Source organism: Chroicocephalus ridibundus, chromosome 7 (genome assembly GCF_963924245.1).
Source record: "Chroicocephalus ridibundus chromosome 7, bChrRid1.1, whole genome shotgun sequence".
Classification (NCBI taxonomy): Eukaryota; Metazoa; Chordata; class Aves; order Charadriiformes; family Laridae; genus Chroicocephalus; species Chroicocephalus ridibundus.
The window spans coordinates 10,867,282-10,884,974 of record NC_086290.1 but is presented as its reverse complement, the minus strand read 5'-3'; the positions used below and the strand labels follow the sequence as shown (position 1 = coordinate 10,884,974).

The 17,693-nt window shown below is 41.0% G+C and overlaps 1 protein-coding gene across 1 annotated transcript in view; it reads right to left on the bottom strand.

The window, feature by feature from the left end:
• ESYT3 (extended synaptotagmin 3) overlaps positions 1–1,319 on the bottom strand; it is a 37,650-nt gene extending 36,331 nt beyond the window's left edge. Inside the window, exon 1 of the mRNA XM_063341546.1 lies at positions 1,305–1,319. The gene's annotated coding sequence lies outside the window, so the exon portion shown is untranslated. The remainder of the gene's footprint in view (positions 1–1,304) is intronic.
• Positions 1,320–17,693: the final 16,374 nt, after the last annotated feature.

Here is a 17,693-nt window from a genome sequence, read left to right as displayed (position 1 = left end):
ACTCTCCGTCCATGCACTGTTCACCCTGTCAAGGAAAGACATATCCAGACTCTGCCTATCATAGGGCAAAACCCTTGTATCTACTCCTACTGCCTGTTCTCAAGCAAACGCTCCCACTGAGTTTGGAGTGCATTTCCCCAGGGAAAGCTGTGGCTCCTCCAGAATTTAATTTCTGTCCAGAAATTTAATTTCTGTCCAGAAATTAAATATGGTCTGAGCAGCTAAAATGACCCTGTGTTACATCGTTCATCAAGATTTTTACAAGGGCAGGTAGTGATAGGATGAGGGGTAATGGCTGCAAACTGGAAAAGGGGAGATTGAGATTAGATATCAGGAAGAAATTCCTCACTATGAGGATGGTGAGACACTGGAACAGGTTGCCCAGAGAAGCTGTGGATGCCCCATCCCTGGAGGTGTTCAAGGCCAGGCTGGATGGGGCTTTGGGCAACCTGGTCTAGTGGGAGGTGTCCCTGCCCATTGCAGGGGGCTTGGAACTAGATAGTCTGTAAGGTTCCTTCCAACTTAAACGATTCTGTGATTTTATATATTATTCTGTCTGGAGATGTGTAATTTGGTCTTGAAAAGAACTATGTATGTCCTGTTTTGGCAATCATTCAATTGGCATAGAACAGTACCAATCTCAAGTCTCGCTGTGCGATTCTGACTAGCTAAACCATACCTAGTCTAGGACTAACGGGTATTCTTTATAAACCTGGCCTGGACTAGTAAAGCTACTGAGGAAAACAATCACATGTGGAAGACTGCAAGACCAGGGCTTTAGTTGGGAGTATGTGCAAAGCGGGCTGGGAGTACATGACCCTTGCTTTCAAAGGCTCTGCTTCTCAGTGCTCACCCCCTCGTACCATGTCTTGCGTCTGCTTCGTTCAAGGCTTCTCACTGCTTTTGTACAAGGGGCAGTAAAGAGAGACGCTGAACAGCTGGTACTTCTGGCAATACAACAAACCCAGTAACAGCAATTTATTTCACACATCCACTTGTTCTTTCTGCTGAGGGGCCATTAGTGTCAGGGCAGTGCAGTAGGATGCAGAGTGTGCACTGAAGCACGTAAAAGAGTGGTGTGCCCCAGTGCCCCTTGCCCAGCCTTGCCCTTCCTGCCAGCAAACCCCACACTGCTCTGACACTGCGCATCACAGTGGACGCCTGGGTGAGCAGAGCACTGAGAAAAGCTGTGTCTTGTATACACAAATTATACAACTACACAGATGAGGCACGAGAAAGTGAAAGAATGCAAAGCGCAATCTATTGACGGCAGCAGAGAGAGAGAAAAAATAAGCTTCCCTTACAGTGAGGACAGCATTTTCCAGTCCTTCCGGAGACGACACGTGTGTTGAAGCTGAGACTCTGCTGGCTCTGGGAGATTCAGATTTTCTCACAAAACAGATCAGCACACCTTTTTGTCATCTCACTGACCACGAGCAGTTGGTGCCACCTGCTGAACACAACAGCTTTTATTTCAGAAAGGCAGGCTACAGAAAACAGAGCTAGAGCAGAGCTTATCTGAGAGTAGTTATGACCTATCTGCCTAGGACAGATCCCTGGATGCTGTCACAGGGTGGCTTTGCATCCTGTCATAGCTGTTAGTATGCAGACCAGGTTTGGTAGGTAATTTATAATCTGGATTGAGGAAAAATAATTTCTCACCTGAAAAGCCAAATCTTGCTGAAATTAGACTGTATTTCACATATAACAGAATCAGTGGAGAACTGCAATGAGACAGGGGAAATTCAGTTTATTTTTAAAAGTCTTTGCTGAGTATAACTTCTATTATTGTACTATACATTTTAATCTCAGAAGCACAGCCTGTTAAATCTGTTTGGTTTAAATTTTGTCATTGTTATAACATGAGTTTATTCCATTTTTCTGTTTGAACAATTGTGTCTGTGACAGGATCTCTGAGCACAAGATACAATGTCTTCAGTCTAAAAATAGCACAACACATTTCTTGGAGGGTAAAATATTTTATAGATTTTGTTATGTCAGTTCGTGAAAGGCAAGCAAGAAAATCCCAGGAAAAAAAAATGTCTCCACATCCTTTTAAATCCTTTTCTTCTCTGCTGAGTGAAAGCACATGCTGGTAAAGGCTACTGACACACATTAGGGTGTAAAAATTGCCTTTCAAGTGCATGATGAAGTTCCAGAACAAGCTTACTAATAATTTATAGCCTAGTCTGTAATCTGTACGATTTACCTCTTGCTGTATTTTAAGTGCTTAAAGGACTTCACTGAGCTCACAGAAACCTCCTCTTTAAGGAATTTGAGTGTTCAACCTATGTGAAACACATTAGAAGTGTCAAGCAGTGGAGGAAGAGAATTTATGAACTACAGAACTGCTGTCCCAGCTGGTACCTCCCCATCAACGGTGAAACCAGGAAGGAAAAACTTGGTTAAGTTTCTTGGAGGGCTAAATCTTACTTACCCGACACTTTCTGTTTGAGGTGTCACAAAACAAAGGTTTGGTTTTTTTTATAAACTGTACCTGCTTTACCTAATAACACATCCCCCTGAAGCTAGTTTCTCATACTCAGGCTTTGAAGAAGTAATGAATACATCATCTGCTACATTTTCTCTCCCCAGAAGGAAAGGAGGGAGCTAAAAACTGACACTTTCTGCTCCTTTCTTTCTGCTGCAGGGATCATTCATAACTACACCTTTCATAAAAGTAAATTTTAATAAAGTCCATTTAAAGTACAGATTTGCCTGAGCCCTCTTCATGTCTGCGGTCTGTATTTGACACAGCGTGGGACACAGATCAGATTCAGGCCTACAGAGTAACGAGAGGAGCAATGCACGTGAAACTGAGGAATGCTGTTTGCATTTTTGCCTGCTCAGGCATCCCTTCATCGTAATGGATCCTGACACGGGAACACCTGTCTGCCGTCTCCCACTTGGAGCATGGGCTGCCCAAGACAGCACAGGCCCAGTTTGCAATGGCACAGCCAGGCTGGCACAGGGCTGGAAATTCAGTCAGTCAGAAGCCGCTTTCCTTGAGCCAAGTTATTGCCAAGGAGCAATGACAGCATCTTGCCTCTCTGCGAGGCTATGCCTCCCAGCTCCTGTTGAGTTTCTGCTTAGCGTGCTTAGCTTTTTCTTTGAGAAAGGAAAATACATACAGCCTGACTGAAGAGCTCCCTCTGAAGAGCTCCTACCACCTGTTTTGAGTGTATACTTTCAGCAAAGAGCTGATGCTCTAAAATGAAGATCTGAATTTGGGGAAGTGCTGTCTTCAAAGCTCCAGAAAGGTCACTGAAAAGTCTGTTCACAGCAGAATCAGCACTGAATCCAATAGTGTCCTGAAACCCCCGTGAACAGGCAGAACTGCTCTGTGCCAGAGTGTTGCACTTGAAGACATGTACTAGGTGAATTTTCAGATGACTTTTCCTAGCTCGTCATGAGCCGCTGCAGCACACAAACCAGCTCAAGACTGAAAGAAATTGCACAGTATTGTGGAAATAGGTTACTAAGCCAAAATTGGCTTCCTTTACCCAATGCTTCTCCCTTTGCAGCAATGTGTACCCTAAAACTGAATGAGGTTAGGCACAGAACAACGAATTGTTTGGACTGGGGAAAGACATGATGGTATTAGGTGGGTTTTATAAAACCCAAAGGGACTGAGAAAAACTTAAGGAAAGAGGACAACTTTGGAATAAACTAACACTGCTGCTCAAAAACATAAAATCCCCATCAAGAGGAACATGAGATTACAGTAAACTCAGCAGATTCAAAGCCCACCGCAGACACTTGGCAGCATCCCTGTGACACAGGCAGCTGCGCCCCATGGGCTACACCTGAGCTTTTACTACTGCCCATCCAAAAGGGATGATAGGTGACCTCTCAGCTTGACCATTAAACACAAGGATACTGACAGTCTGTCTTTGGCTAACTGTACCAAACTGCACGGTGTAGTTACAAAGTCCTCCCTAGCTCTGTGCACAAGTAGAAGAGTACCATGGGTCTCTTTTTATAGAGTTTTCCCTCTGCACCTGCTCCAGCTCATTGCTGGCAAGTACCAGCCCAGAGTGCAGACCAGTGGCAAAAGCAATATTCATGCCAAGATTATTTTTAAAATCTTGGAAAGTTTGAAAATTCGCAGAAGATTCCTTCTTTTTAGTGAAAGTCCTACTCCATATCCCAGATGCTCCAGCAGTGAGTATGCTGAATGAGGCCTCCAGGCTGTGTACAACAGCACTTCCTACAATCTCTTAGTGGCCTCTGCTGGCCAGGACTGAGATCCTGGCATCTGTTTAAGTGTTAGCGGTCCTGAATCCAGCTAAGATTTACATAGACATTTTGTTGGTGACAACAGCAGAGACACCATCTACAGCGCTGCATTAACCTGTGAGCATCCCACCTGATGCTGAGCACATTACTCAGCTCAGTCACTGACAGCAATACAACAGCAAGGGCCTTGCTAAATAGCCCAGATTTTCCAAGCCTTTCCTGCTTCACTTTTGTGTGCAGGTGCAGGTATCCCTGCTGATATGGGAGGTTCTCTAAGCTATGTCCTAGAGAAAAGTCTTCCCAATGACTTCTTCTGTCACCGAGAAGTGGTGTGTGGTACCCACTGTGGTAAGTGATAAAAGTGCCTAAGTGGTATGTAAGGGCATAAGTGGTATTATTGAGATTGGCACTCGAGGGTAGACGTCCTTCATTATGGATAAAAAGAGAAGTGCATAGAAAAGTAAGCAAATGCTTAGCACTGAGGAATATCAGAGTGACTAGAAACACATCATTGGCTGTTGCAAACTAATTTGGCTCCATTACATTTAGTGGAGCCAAGTTAATACAGAGCAGATGATCGTTTGACCTGCAGTTCAACATACATAACACTAATGCTATTGAAGCATATTTCCAAGAGTGGAAACTGGGGTAGAGAAGTTCATCAACTGGGCTGGTAATACAATGAGGAATCCTAGCCCGTCTCTGTTTTCCAAGCCAATGTTTGCAGTGTATTTGTGGCCCTAGTCTTGTTCAGAAAGCAGGAGAGAGAGTGTTATCGAACCAGGGAAGTCAGTGCTACATCTGGGCTTGTGCTAACTGGAGTCATTGTTTACTGCTCTTGTGCTTAGACTTCGAAGGTTTAAAAAAACCCAATACATACAACTTCCAAATGAAAATCATATTTTTTGCTTTATGAAAAAGGTAGCAGTTGATATAATCTTGTTCTTTTACGAGTTTCGTTTCCAATGGCAAGTACTGTTCATTCTCAGGGTAAATTCAATTGTTGCATATTAAATGCTTACAAACAGGTGTTTAGGAAGTGGCATTTCAGTGCAACCACTTGGAGCTCTGGACATCAAATTCTTATGTTTTCACTATGTACTTGCACTTGAAAAACACATTTATCTGGAAAAATTAGCTAGCTTCTGCCACTAAGTTTCTAAAACTTCAGGCTCACTACCTTCATTTATAACCATCCTTTACGAGGTCAAATTTAATACACAGGAAATTTAAGGAACAGAATGCTTTTTTCTGAGGAAGTATTTGTCAATGAGAGATGAAATTCTCCCCCTGCAGAGAGAAAGCACAAGCGTCTGTAGTTTCTCACAAGTGGGAAGGAAGGAGGGACACCGTCACAGGCAGAGACAATTTCCTTAACCCAAGCAGGGAACGTTATTAGCAGAAGGGCTATACTGATTTTTGTACTCCTTACTTTTTGTACAGTGCTCTCCTACTGTATGTTTTAGTAGACTCTGAAAGGGCTTGAGATTGGGAAAAAATCAGTAAGAAATGAGCTACCTGCTGTCCAGAAAATAAGAATTTGTATTTCTGTGTTATAGTACACTGTGTTACAGAGGAACCACAGGAGAAAGGACTTTATATCCCTTGGTCTTGGTGTCCTCAGTTTTGAGTCTTGGAACTAGCTTTGTTCACTATAGCCCCTTTTTTTGGCACAACTACTAAGATACCAGTTTTTCACCTGGCTGGAGAGCAGCTGTCATTTCTGATGAATTGCTTCTGTCACCGTATACAAAGGAAAGATCTAGTGGAGGTAAAATTTCTCATATTATCGAAGTAGTCAGCATTTTTTCCCTTAAACAGAGGGTATTTTCAGTGCAATACATTCCATTAGTTGCCTATGGAAAAGCCTGTTGATACAGAAAAGAGAAAGGTTGATTACTTTATCTATCTATCTATCTATCTATCTATCTATCTATCTATCTATAAATAAAAGTATCATCTCTTCCACTCATGAGAATTCCTGTAAAACTGAGGGTTTATATCTTATAAAGAAAAACAAATTAAAACCTTTTCTCCTCCATTATGTCTGTCATGGTTCTAATTAAAAGGTTGAAGGGAGATTTTGCTTTTAGCCTTTTCCTTATTGAGATCAGTTAGAACTTCTGTTTCCCTGCAAGAAAACCAATCATTAGAATGTAAGCTTAAGGTTGCCATTAGCATTGAATTTATGTGTAAACAACTGAGATGATACATGCTACTTTGCAGCCAATCAGTAGTCAAAAATATATCTCCTGGGAAAGACTAGGTGCAAAAGCATAATGTTTTAAAATTTAAAAAAAAGAAAAAAAGAGAGAGAGAAGAATCAGAAAAAACTCCAAGGCAGGAATGTTCTTATCATTCTCTCCCACATAAAAGAGAAATTGTGAATCTTTGGGGAAAATATGAGAGAAGGTTCTTTATGCCATGGGTAACAGAACTGTAGAGCTTCTCACCAAAGGAAACTGGAATGGAAAAAAATTGTGTGGATTCCAGAGGAGACTGGACAGGTGCTGAGAGAAGGGGTTTGTTGAGTTTTAGCACATCAGGCTCAGGAAATCCCTGAGATGAGAACAGTTGGAGACTGGGAGAGTTTTGGGGGAGTATTTTAAGTAATTGTCATTACTCTTCCCTAAACGGTTGCTTATGGATACCGGGATAAGTCTTCGTCTGAACCCCTATGGCCATTCTTATGTTCCCATGTCACAGAGAAATAGGGTGGGGTGCGAAGTCCCCTTATCCCTCTACAGGATGTGATCACAGCTTGGTGCTTTCCATTACACGTTGCTGGGAGGCTGGAAGATGGGAGTAAGGCAAGGGGTAAGTCCACCGCACTGAACCATTCAGCCCAGTGTAGTGGCTGTGCTGTGAGGGCAGCTACCCTCACAGCTGTACACCCCTCTTCCTCACCCTCCCATTTACAGTGGCTGGGGGGGCCAGATGCCAAACCAGGTCTACTTGAAGATGTCCACCAGCAGAACTGCTCCACTGTCTTTTTCATGACATCCACTGTGGCAGCAAGAGAAATTATAGACAGAAATCGAGTCCTGTATAATTCTTTTTTGGGTAGGCTCTTTTGCAAAAGGCTAAAACGTTCCATTTGTTTAAAACAGAGTGTCATCTGGGATGCTTCTTCACCGAGGGCAGGGTGAGAGTGTCCCAATGTAGCCTGTAGGCTAATAGTGGTAACAAAAGCCTGTCCTGCCCCATTTACCAATAAAATGTAGTGAGATGGGATGTACCATTCACAACAGAGTGAGCATGAAAAAGACAAAGATTCTGTTTACTGAGGAAATGTTCTTCTCCTGAACACCACGGCCAATAAAGTCATGATTGATTTCAAACTGGAAACACAATAGTAGCCCTGTTCTTTCTCTTTGTCCAAGCTCTTTTGGATCTGTTTTCTTCCTGGAAATTAGCTGATAGCTAAAAAAATCTCTTTTCTTTCCAGTTCCTGCATTTATTTCTAATATGTTTGTTACCACAAAATCTTTTGATCAGAGGAGCAGAGCAAAGGCCAACTAGACTCAATTATCTCCTTGAAAACTGTTCAGCTTTTCCAGTCGTACTGTGTGATTTTGGTTGTTTTTCAGTAATGCTTTTTCTTATAGAAAATTTTTGGCGATCAAAGTGCAGAAAATACATCCACCGGGGGGCAGGCCTGAATCTGGCAGAACATGCTGAAAAGGCCTAGAAGGAAAGATAAAATGTTACATTCTGCTGAATGGAACCTCTAGTGAGTCAATCAGGACTCAACAGTTAAGAACTGAGACAGTCTTTTTTCTGAAGCAATAGTTTAATGACTTTAGATTTATAATCTATAAAATGAAGGCTCTAATAAGAAGGGTCTGGTAAGGGTTCATGTGTAATTAGAAGGGTCCTAGATGAAGCCTCTGACCTTGACTATAATTAAAATAAACCTATCATGACAATTATTAGTTGAAGTCAGCCAATCCCAACTGGACTTTCAGTTGATCAGGCAACTACCAACTGCATTCAGTGGAACTGAATTCCAAGGCTGAACGTGGCCCACAGGTTTCATGTGTTCTCACAGCAGCACTACGTTCCAGCACGGGCATGTAGGACTTGTGGTCAGAGTTCGCTGGGGCAAAAGGTGCCTCACAGGAGGTCCTTCCGGTGCCTGCAGTCCAGAGGCACATCTGATGTGCACAAGCAGAAGCGGTGTCTGGCTCCACCTCAGACTCACAGCAACACCACAGCCTGGGCGTGCTCAGGAAAGAACTGTTCTGGGTGGGCAGCTGATGCCCCACTCCCTGGACTTGCAATCTGTGCACTCTCTACTGCCAGGTCCCCTACTACTGTGGAGATGGCGCTGCCTCAGAGTTAATCACCTGTGACTGGATCAAATACTTCATCCTGTCCTTGTTTCTAGCAAGGATTGAGTTTGGCTCAGCAGTTTGAGGTACTAAACCTTGAACAATCCAGATATCATGTTTTGCTTTGAGTGCCGTCAATATCAGTACAAAAGGAAAAAGCTTATTTCATGTGACCGCTGAAGATCCCGTATTTAATGCTGCCAGACTTTGTCAACAGTTTTCTTTCAGGCAAACTGAAAACTCCATTTTCTCTTTGCAGTTTTCATGGGAGCATATTAAATGAACTTCCTCCTTTCATCAATGACTCACTCCTGGAAAGGCTATTTCACAAATAGTATCTCCATTCCAAAGGAAACAAGATGTTCCCTCTTACATTACTCAAGTAGCTGCAGACAAACTAAAGTACATTAAGTCAAAAGATTTCAAAATGCATTAGATACATATCTCAGAGACAGTTAGCTTTTTGTCAAATAGTTTTCTGATATGAATTGCTGCCTTTTAATGAAATCACTCAAGCCAAATCCTAAATTCTAGAAATTCTGTGTGCCTGGCTGGAGACACGTTACAATCACATGGAGTCGCTAAGTTCAAACCCTCTTGTGGTGTCTAATGTTGGTCACACAAAATATCTACAGCCTTTTTTGAAAATCTTGCCCATACAGAATGCAGCTAACAGGATTAGACAGAAACTAATACAGTTCCATGGGAATTCTTTCAGCATTTGAAGGCTGCTCTAAATCAGAATCAGGATCTAAATCAGAATATCTCCAATCCGAGATTGCTAACAGACATTGAGATATCTGTTCAAGTCTACAGCTGCAGATTTTACATAAATTAGTATCTGTTTTCTGCAGTGTGAACTTATCTGGAGATGTGAATAAGATGATGATATGGGTACTTCCGTTAATAATGATTACTGATGTGTTTAGAGTTGGACTGCTGCTGATAATCTCATCAAAGAAAAGATGCTAAGAATTCCTCCAACAGTTAAGTCCCCAAATAAACAGTTTGAAACAGGTTACCTTGACCATACGGGTCTGAAAAACAGTCAGGCCTTCTTGCTGAAGAAAATCAGAAGCATAGTCATATCTTTATGCAATGAGAAAAGAGAGAAAGACTTTTACAAGAAAGAAAATATCTCCCTGGCATTGTCTAGTATAATGTAAGAAAATGCAAAACTGTCATGTTACATATCAGTCACAGGAAGAAAGTATTTGTAAATGACTCTTCTGGGGAATATTTGTAAAAGGCAGCACTCCTTAAAGCATTCAGTGGTTCAAGTGTTTTACAAGTGACCAGGAATCTTTCCAGCTGAAGGACAGTCCATTACAGCCAAGTAACTTCCTGAGATCTGGCTACCATGGGTGAAGACAAGAATCATTAACTCCAATATTACATTGAGTGGTAAAATTAAAACATTATTGGAGTCTTCTCCATGAAACTCCAGGTTTGTCCTACTGTTGTCAGTGTAAGAATTTGCCTCAGGTATATTACCTGTAAATAGGCCTTCCAAGAGTGCTCCTGCTTCCAAGAAGGTATTATTCCATTGCTATCAGCGGAAAGCTTTGTGTTGGGTAGTTACGGACACTGTTTCTGTTACACATAGCAAGTGCAGCAAATACTCAAAGGGAACAAGATAAGAGATAGGCAAATGCAGAAATTATGAAACCAAACAAGAATCTGGACATATGCAAGGCTTTCCAGTGCTGAGCTGTATATAAATGACTTCTAACTGATCTGAGTTCTGTCTGCGGGTTAAACAAATAATTGCTGATGTAAATAGTTATTTTTGAGTCTGTGTCACTGTGTCTGGATTTCTTTACTTTCAGGGGTCTGAAATCAGATTGCAAGCATCACTTCCTCACATTTGCATAGTTTAACAGAGACAGACTAGTATATTCACTTGTCTTAAAGATAAGAGAGACTATCATGACCTCTTGCATGGTCAATGTGTTCAGTCTCATCCAGTAACATTTGCTTAAAGCCAAAAAATCCAGTGATTAAACACAGGCACCTCTTTCCATCACAGATGGCTCCCTTTGGTTTTCTTTATCAACATTTTATCAGACTTGCATTGTTCTGATTTGATGAAGAAACTCATTGGGAAAACATTTTTCAACTGACCCACCCTCATGGACTTTATCTATTCTCAGTTCATCCTTTTGGGAAGCACTTTCTTCCACTATCTATCCCCCTTACCTTTTCATCTAATACAGAAAATCCACCTTAGCAGTGACATTCAATTGTACATCAATCTCCAAGTCCTGGAACAGACACTCACTTAAATAATAACCATAATCACAGTAATAATTCATCACTTCTTTCCCAAAAGTACATGAACAGCTTTACTTCTCCTGTGTGAGATGTCATCAGTACACAGAGTGGGAAATTTTGACATCTTTCAGGGTACTTACAGAGTTATGTCGCCGTGTTTCATTAAAAAGGAGATTTGCGCTGTGATCTAGTATGTTTGCAGGGTTGGAAGAGCAGATAGGATAGTTGTGCTTTTCCACTGCCTCCTCCCTGATATTTTTCCACAGCGTTTTTGTTATTTTTAGAGTGATTAGTATAAATTAGTAATGGTACTCTGTCCCTCTGGGAGTCTAACACACTCCAGAGCAATAAGCGCAAACAACCTGTGGGGTCTGAGAGACTGAAAGGAGGACTGTCCACAATCAGCAAGTTGCTGCAATGTCTGAGGTTAAAGATTCCTTTGTTTGCATTCTGGCACAGCACTTTGGCTCAAATCTATGAAGATACTTGGATGCTTCACTGCCAGGGCCATCAAATGAAGTTAGGTACTTGAATTCCTTGCCATCTGCTCCCTCGGTGATTCGCAGCAGCACCTGATGCCATTATAAACACACAGGATTTAACTGCGAACGTTTAACAGCATTTAACAGCAGAACAAAGTAAAGGCTTTCCAAGGAAAGCAGGCTACTGTCAGGCCCCTCATGTGTAATCCCAGCCTAGCAGGATGAAGTGATCTCTCAGGCACCAAGTTCCAATCTATCACCTTAAATATAGGATTATGTCAATGGCAAATGTTTAATGTAGCAAGAAACATCATAGCTTAAAAGGGCTAATAGTAATGCCATTGATGTCAGTGACAAGACAAAATCCGTGTTGTTTTCAGCCAAGGCAGATCAAAGCCAAAACTCAAAACTTCTAAATAAAATTCAGTATGTCACTTTTGCAAAACTAACTTTCGTTTTATCTGCCTATTGGTATAAATGGAGTCTTCTAAATAATGCATCAGGATAATCAACCCAACAATGGCCAGACATAGCCACAATAATCACGCCCAATCCAGATGTGACCAAGAATTTCTTCTGACCAACACAGTGTCTGAGTGTCCAAAGGAAATGGCAGAAAAGTAGTTTTAATGTTAACACGGACTCCGCTGTTTACAGTTTAATTCTTACAGAGGTATTCTGCTACTCCCTTACTGTGCCTTCTTTGGACCAGAAAGCATCAAGGATGACAGCCAGTAATTTCAAATAACACTGACAGGCAGAAGCAATCAAATATACCTAAGCATGGTGATTTTTCAGAGGCTTGATTATTCCCATAAAAACAGGATCAGACCCTAAATCAGTCTTCAGGTGAAGATGGTTCACCTTTACCGATACCAGGAGAGAAATACCAGTTTTAGGACACCAGCAGTAAGTCTGGAGTCTCACAGTATCTGGTGCTGTTATAAATGATCATTTTGCGGATGATTAAGCAACACAGTTTTTAATTGTATATATTTGAAATTAAGGTTCCAGCTTTCATAATTTCATAAAAAAATTGAGAATGTACTTTGAGCATAACTCGCAGCTCAGAAACCAGAAGCAAAAGAGAAAGAAATGCAGGTTGATTAAAAATAATTCAGACAATCTGGAAATCTGTCTTGAGCTTTAAATGTCTGCATTTGGCACTACTGGCTGAAGATCGGGCCAGCAGTTCTGCCTTTTGACACTCATTTGTAACACTGAAATCATATGGACCTCTTCTTCCCTCACCTCCTAAATATGAAGTACAAACACCACCACATTAAAAATTCTATGTGTTCTCAAGAGAGGGCTGGACCAGTTTACATCAGCTGAAGCTTCACGTTGATACCCAGGGCTGCTCTTTCAAATCTCCACTCCTTTTTTTTTTCCTGCTGGTTAATTGAATAATCAGGATTGCTCATTATGTATACTTGTTATTTTTATTCACTGTTACCTTTCAATTCTTAAGATGTAGAGTTGCCCTTTAAAATGCAGGAGTCTTCAAGCACGTCTCTGCTAAGGTGGGAGGTATGACTGCAGCACAAAAAAGCTGTCCATGCTAGTTTTAATTACGGTTGATTTAAATGTGGGTGTTGTGAGCCTCCTTGGGTGCTGCACGCTGCTGTTGGTGACCAGTCCGTACTGAAGCCTGCCTTTTCTGCTACCAGCGTTTGAACTGTTCAGTTTAGCTTTAGTCACCACTCTCAGCAAAAGCGCATGTGAATGCTTATATCAGTAGCATGAATAGAAGCTCACAGCTTCCATATCACCTGCTTTTAGCAAGGCAAGAATGTGACTGCAATAAATTGACTGATAGCAAAATGATGGATGATGCACTGGGAATGGCACTGAAACTGCCCCAGTTTTCCAGTATTTCTAGCGGTGCAGATTAAAAGGGAAGGCTGTGGGACAGGAAACCCTCACAGCGATAGGACCCCAGAACTGTGTTTCTGGTAGGCAGGTTTGAAAGCCAGCTCATCAGTAGGATCTCCATCCCTTTCCAGGAGGAAGGATCCATTGAGGAAGAGTCCATGCAAGCAGCTGGAGAGGTGACTGCAGAAGGGATAAATGTGTGGCCAAGGTGGGTATTACTATCATAGCAGACATAGCTGCTTTGTTCCTTTTCAGTTTTTCTACAGTGTTACCCAACAGCTACTACAAATTAAGCTGTGTTCCAGCAGTGGTTGGAAATACTCCTCACATTGACATGAAGGGATTATTAGCAGGAAGACCTTAACTTCAAAAATTTGAGAGTCCCTGGTCTGTCAGCTACAAGGGGAATCAGAAGCTTTTCGGCTACTAGCTCTGGTGGTGGACATTGCTCATCAGCAACACTTTTCACATCCTGAGCCATATGTGGCCTTCGTGTACCGATATATAAAATGACTGACTGTGATTGCTGACAGTACCTACACAGGGACATCTGTGCCTACTGTGTTAGCAGAAGTAGCAAGTTTGTCGAAAAACGATGCTGCCTGCAGGGAAAGGTGCTTCAGAGGCAGGGAAGCAGAGAGAGAATTGTTTGAAAGCAATTCTCTCTTGATACTTGATGTCCATTTTCAGGGTAACATACAGAGAACTAATCATGCAAATCCAAACTCAAGGGAAATAAGCCTTGGTTTCTTCATCTGGTGCTCTGAAACTCAGCCAATACATGCAACCAATATCCCTGAGGTGACAAAGGGCATTGTTGATTTGTAGGCAATGCATATTGGATTACTGGGGACTCCACACTGTGAAATGATTATAAACCAGTAATTAGCTGGTGATGGAAGTGTAATTTGGTTCAGAATTCTGAAGCCAGACAAAATCAACTGATTAAAAATAATCAGTTAACTCAGTCCCTTGTGCAATTAAAAACTCACAGAACCAGACTGAAGTAGTTAGAAAGGCCTTCTAACAGCAGGAAAAACTGTAACCCTTTAAAAATGTGCTCAACTAACAGTAGGATTGGGTCCTGGAAATTTTATTTCTTTAAAGACAGAAGGACTTGCTACTGCTCTTCACCTTGGAGAGCCCTCACTTAAATGCAGCTTAACCTTTGGACGGTAAAACATGAATGTGCTGTAACTAAACAGTGCCTGGCACAAGTGAGCAGCTCATCAGAAGATGTTATTTTGATGTACCAGTGCTCTGGAAAAATACTTCCTGCAGGTGTTCTGAAATCACCTGGAGTTTTTCAGAAGCAGCTTGATTTAATTTTCAAGTCCCTGCTGTGGGACAGACATAATCTGGGAAGTCCCTCACAACCAATTAGCTTCTGCAGGTGTTAAGTGGCACAAGGTTGCCCTATCAGATGTGTCTGGCTTTTTTTGGCCAAATTGTGTGATTTCTGGATCTTTTTTGTGATTGAAGATATCGCCAAGACATTACACTGGTTTTGGTTTTGATGAATTCAGTTTTCTTAGAGGACACAGAACAACACAGACAATGAAAGGATGGCGCAGTATAGCAGGATTTTTGGGAGACTCCTGACGAATTCCAGCTTTATAGAAACGACACATGTTACTTGAGATGTCCATAGAAATGATGAATCACAAGATAGTTTTGACCAAGTCCTTCAGCCTCTGGGAGCGGTATGAATGGGACTCCATTCCTGGAAAAGACAAGAGGCCTCTTCTGACCACACACTGAGACCCTGCTACTGACAGCACCCTGTACCACAAGGCCCAGAGAAGAACTGGATGTGACTGTAGCACTGCATTTCTAATGGTTCTCCAGCGCCCTACATCAAAGCAGTTACCACTGACCATCCTTTGGCAGCCAGCATCGCTGGAGGAGGTTGGAGAGGCTGCTCAGGCTAGAAGAGCTGATTCCTGTGCCACCAGGTCAAACAGCTGTAGACACTACTGACTCCTTTAAAGTTCCTCTCTGAATGCTTTTTAAATTTCAGCAAAGAAAACCCCAAAGATTTTGAGAAGGCTATCTTATCACTGTATACTGCTAGCTGCAATCGCTCGAAGAAGTTTTATTTCAAGCAACCAGTGTTGGTACTCAGTGTGCAGTCTGACAGCAGGAGAAGCAGAAAACAGAGGAGAAAAAAAAATTAAGCCAATTCTGCCTTAAAATAACTTCTATGCAAAATTTAGATACATCCGTGACACCTCTGGTTTTCAGAGGTCATAGAAGCCCTCAGACATCACCTGTTTGGTGTCTCTACAGGAACCATCTAACTTATGTGCTTACTGATTGCAGAGCAGCACTTGACAATTACACTTACAAAGAAATTTACCCACAACAGTACACAGAGAAGTCCTTATTATTTACCTTTATCCAGCTTTCTAAGGAAATAACACTGTTTATGTATGTCTCACCTGACAAATTCTAAACCTGCTGGCTATTTCCAACCAAACTGAAAGAGCAGGAGAGGTCTCAGCAGAAGTTAATATCCTCCATGGTTAAACAGCTGGAGAGAAGTCTTCACAGTGTTTCCATAAGGCAAAGGATGCAATGTGAGCATAGCTCTTATTAGACACAAGAAAACCTGTGCAGGAGAGAGACCAAATAAATGCCCAGATCACAAGATAAAAATTCAGTTAGAGCTATGAATAACTGAACCTTGTGTTACAAATCCAGAGGTAACAAGGTTTCTTTAGTTTGGGGTTCACGAGACTATTCTTCTGAGATGAAAATATAATTTCACCCACTTCTTTACATCAGACACACACTGCTGTTTTTCTCCCAGCCTTCTTACAAAATATAATTAATTTACATTTTAAAGACCTTGATGGGTTTTCTCTCATCATGGAACAGTAAGTGAGATTAATAACCCAGTTACTGAGCATTTAAGCTCATGGATCATTTCCATATAAAAACATGAAAATTTTCTTCATTTTTAAAATGCACATCTCATTTGATTAAGTGTTAATGCTCATTTCTTATGTAATAACAGGGAGAAAAGCTAAAGCATGAGTCAGTGTTTATTAACCTTGCTAATAAGACAGGCTTTTTCAGTCAAGATGGATATATCTTAATTGGTAAAACTGTTGCATCGTCATTTAGCCAATTAATCCTTTCCAAACAAGGGAAGGAGCAGCAATTTTATTTGCAGTGAATGGAAATAAACTTGTCACATTCTGCATATCAATTTACACATTCTTGTAAGAATGCAGCCCTTTGATTCCCAAAATAAGGCAATCCACAAATTATCATTAGAAAGTATGGAAATATGGCTACATACAACATATTAATTGATCTTAGTTTGCAACTTGTATGTAAACTCAATCTGCACATTCATGGGATTAATCTACAATTGAATGCTGCGTTTCCTTTAAAAGACTGATTTGCATCTTTAGTGAATCTTAAGAAAGCAGATTAAAAGGTGCCTTAATAAACTGTTTCCCACATTTTGTAAAAACATAACCTTAAGGCTGAAGTTTGCACTAATGCTGTTTTAAATAGCACTGATGTTGAATGTTGACATTTCACACAATTGTTATTGAATCCTGCTGGCTGATCCTTAAAAAAGGCCCTATAAAGCATGGAGTGTTTATTAACAGGTATTAGCAGTCTCTTAGAGACAACTATATATGTGTCTTTTATACATAAAAATGCACTCCAAAATTTATGCTCTGGTTCAGTACATTATAAATGATAATCCAGATAAAAACAACTGTCAGAAATATTCCAGTGCACTGGGTAATGTTACACCAAAAGCACAATTTCCATTACATCATTCCTTTTTCTTCTGATTTATTTTCTGTAACACCTTAGTCCTTTTCATGAAACACTGAACAGACATAGAACAGTGAATAATCCCTAACTGCAGGTTATAATTCTTTTAGTTTATATCCCATTTCTGAAAGTGTTCTCAACCAGGAGAATACTTAAGTGGCCTCATATTAAAACCTAAGACTTCTAATTATTTAGGCAAATTTCATGTTCTTAGACACAGCTGTATTTCCTGATATCATCTTGAGAAGAGTCAGCCTCATCTTACGATGTATCCCGCAGGGATATAATGCACAGAGGTCTGTGTATTACTAGCTATCCCTTTGGATTTTAGCAACAATTTAGGGCAAGGTAATAGCTCTTTCTTACCTTCTCTGCACACTGAAACCTGGTCCACAAAAGCCTTAAAACACAGAAAGGAGGATCACTTAAATAGAAAGGAGGTTCATTTCTTTGAAAGCTGGTGTCTGTCACTGGAGAATGGAGAAGCATGACTAATTTCCACTGGGATGACCAGGAAACTCTGTAGAGGAGAAGGGAGGAAAGAGGATACTGCTGCAAGAAAAAGAGACCAACTTTGGTTAATTACCATTGTTTCTGAACACTTATTACATCTTCATTAGACATTGAAAATTTAGCTAATGGATAACAGTTCCTAAGATTTATGTATGTTTGATTTAACCTAAACTGT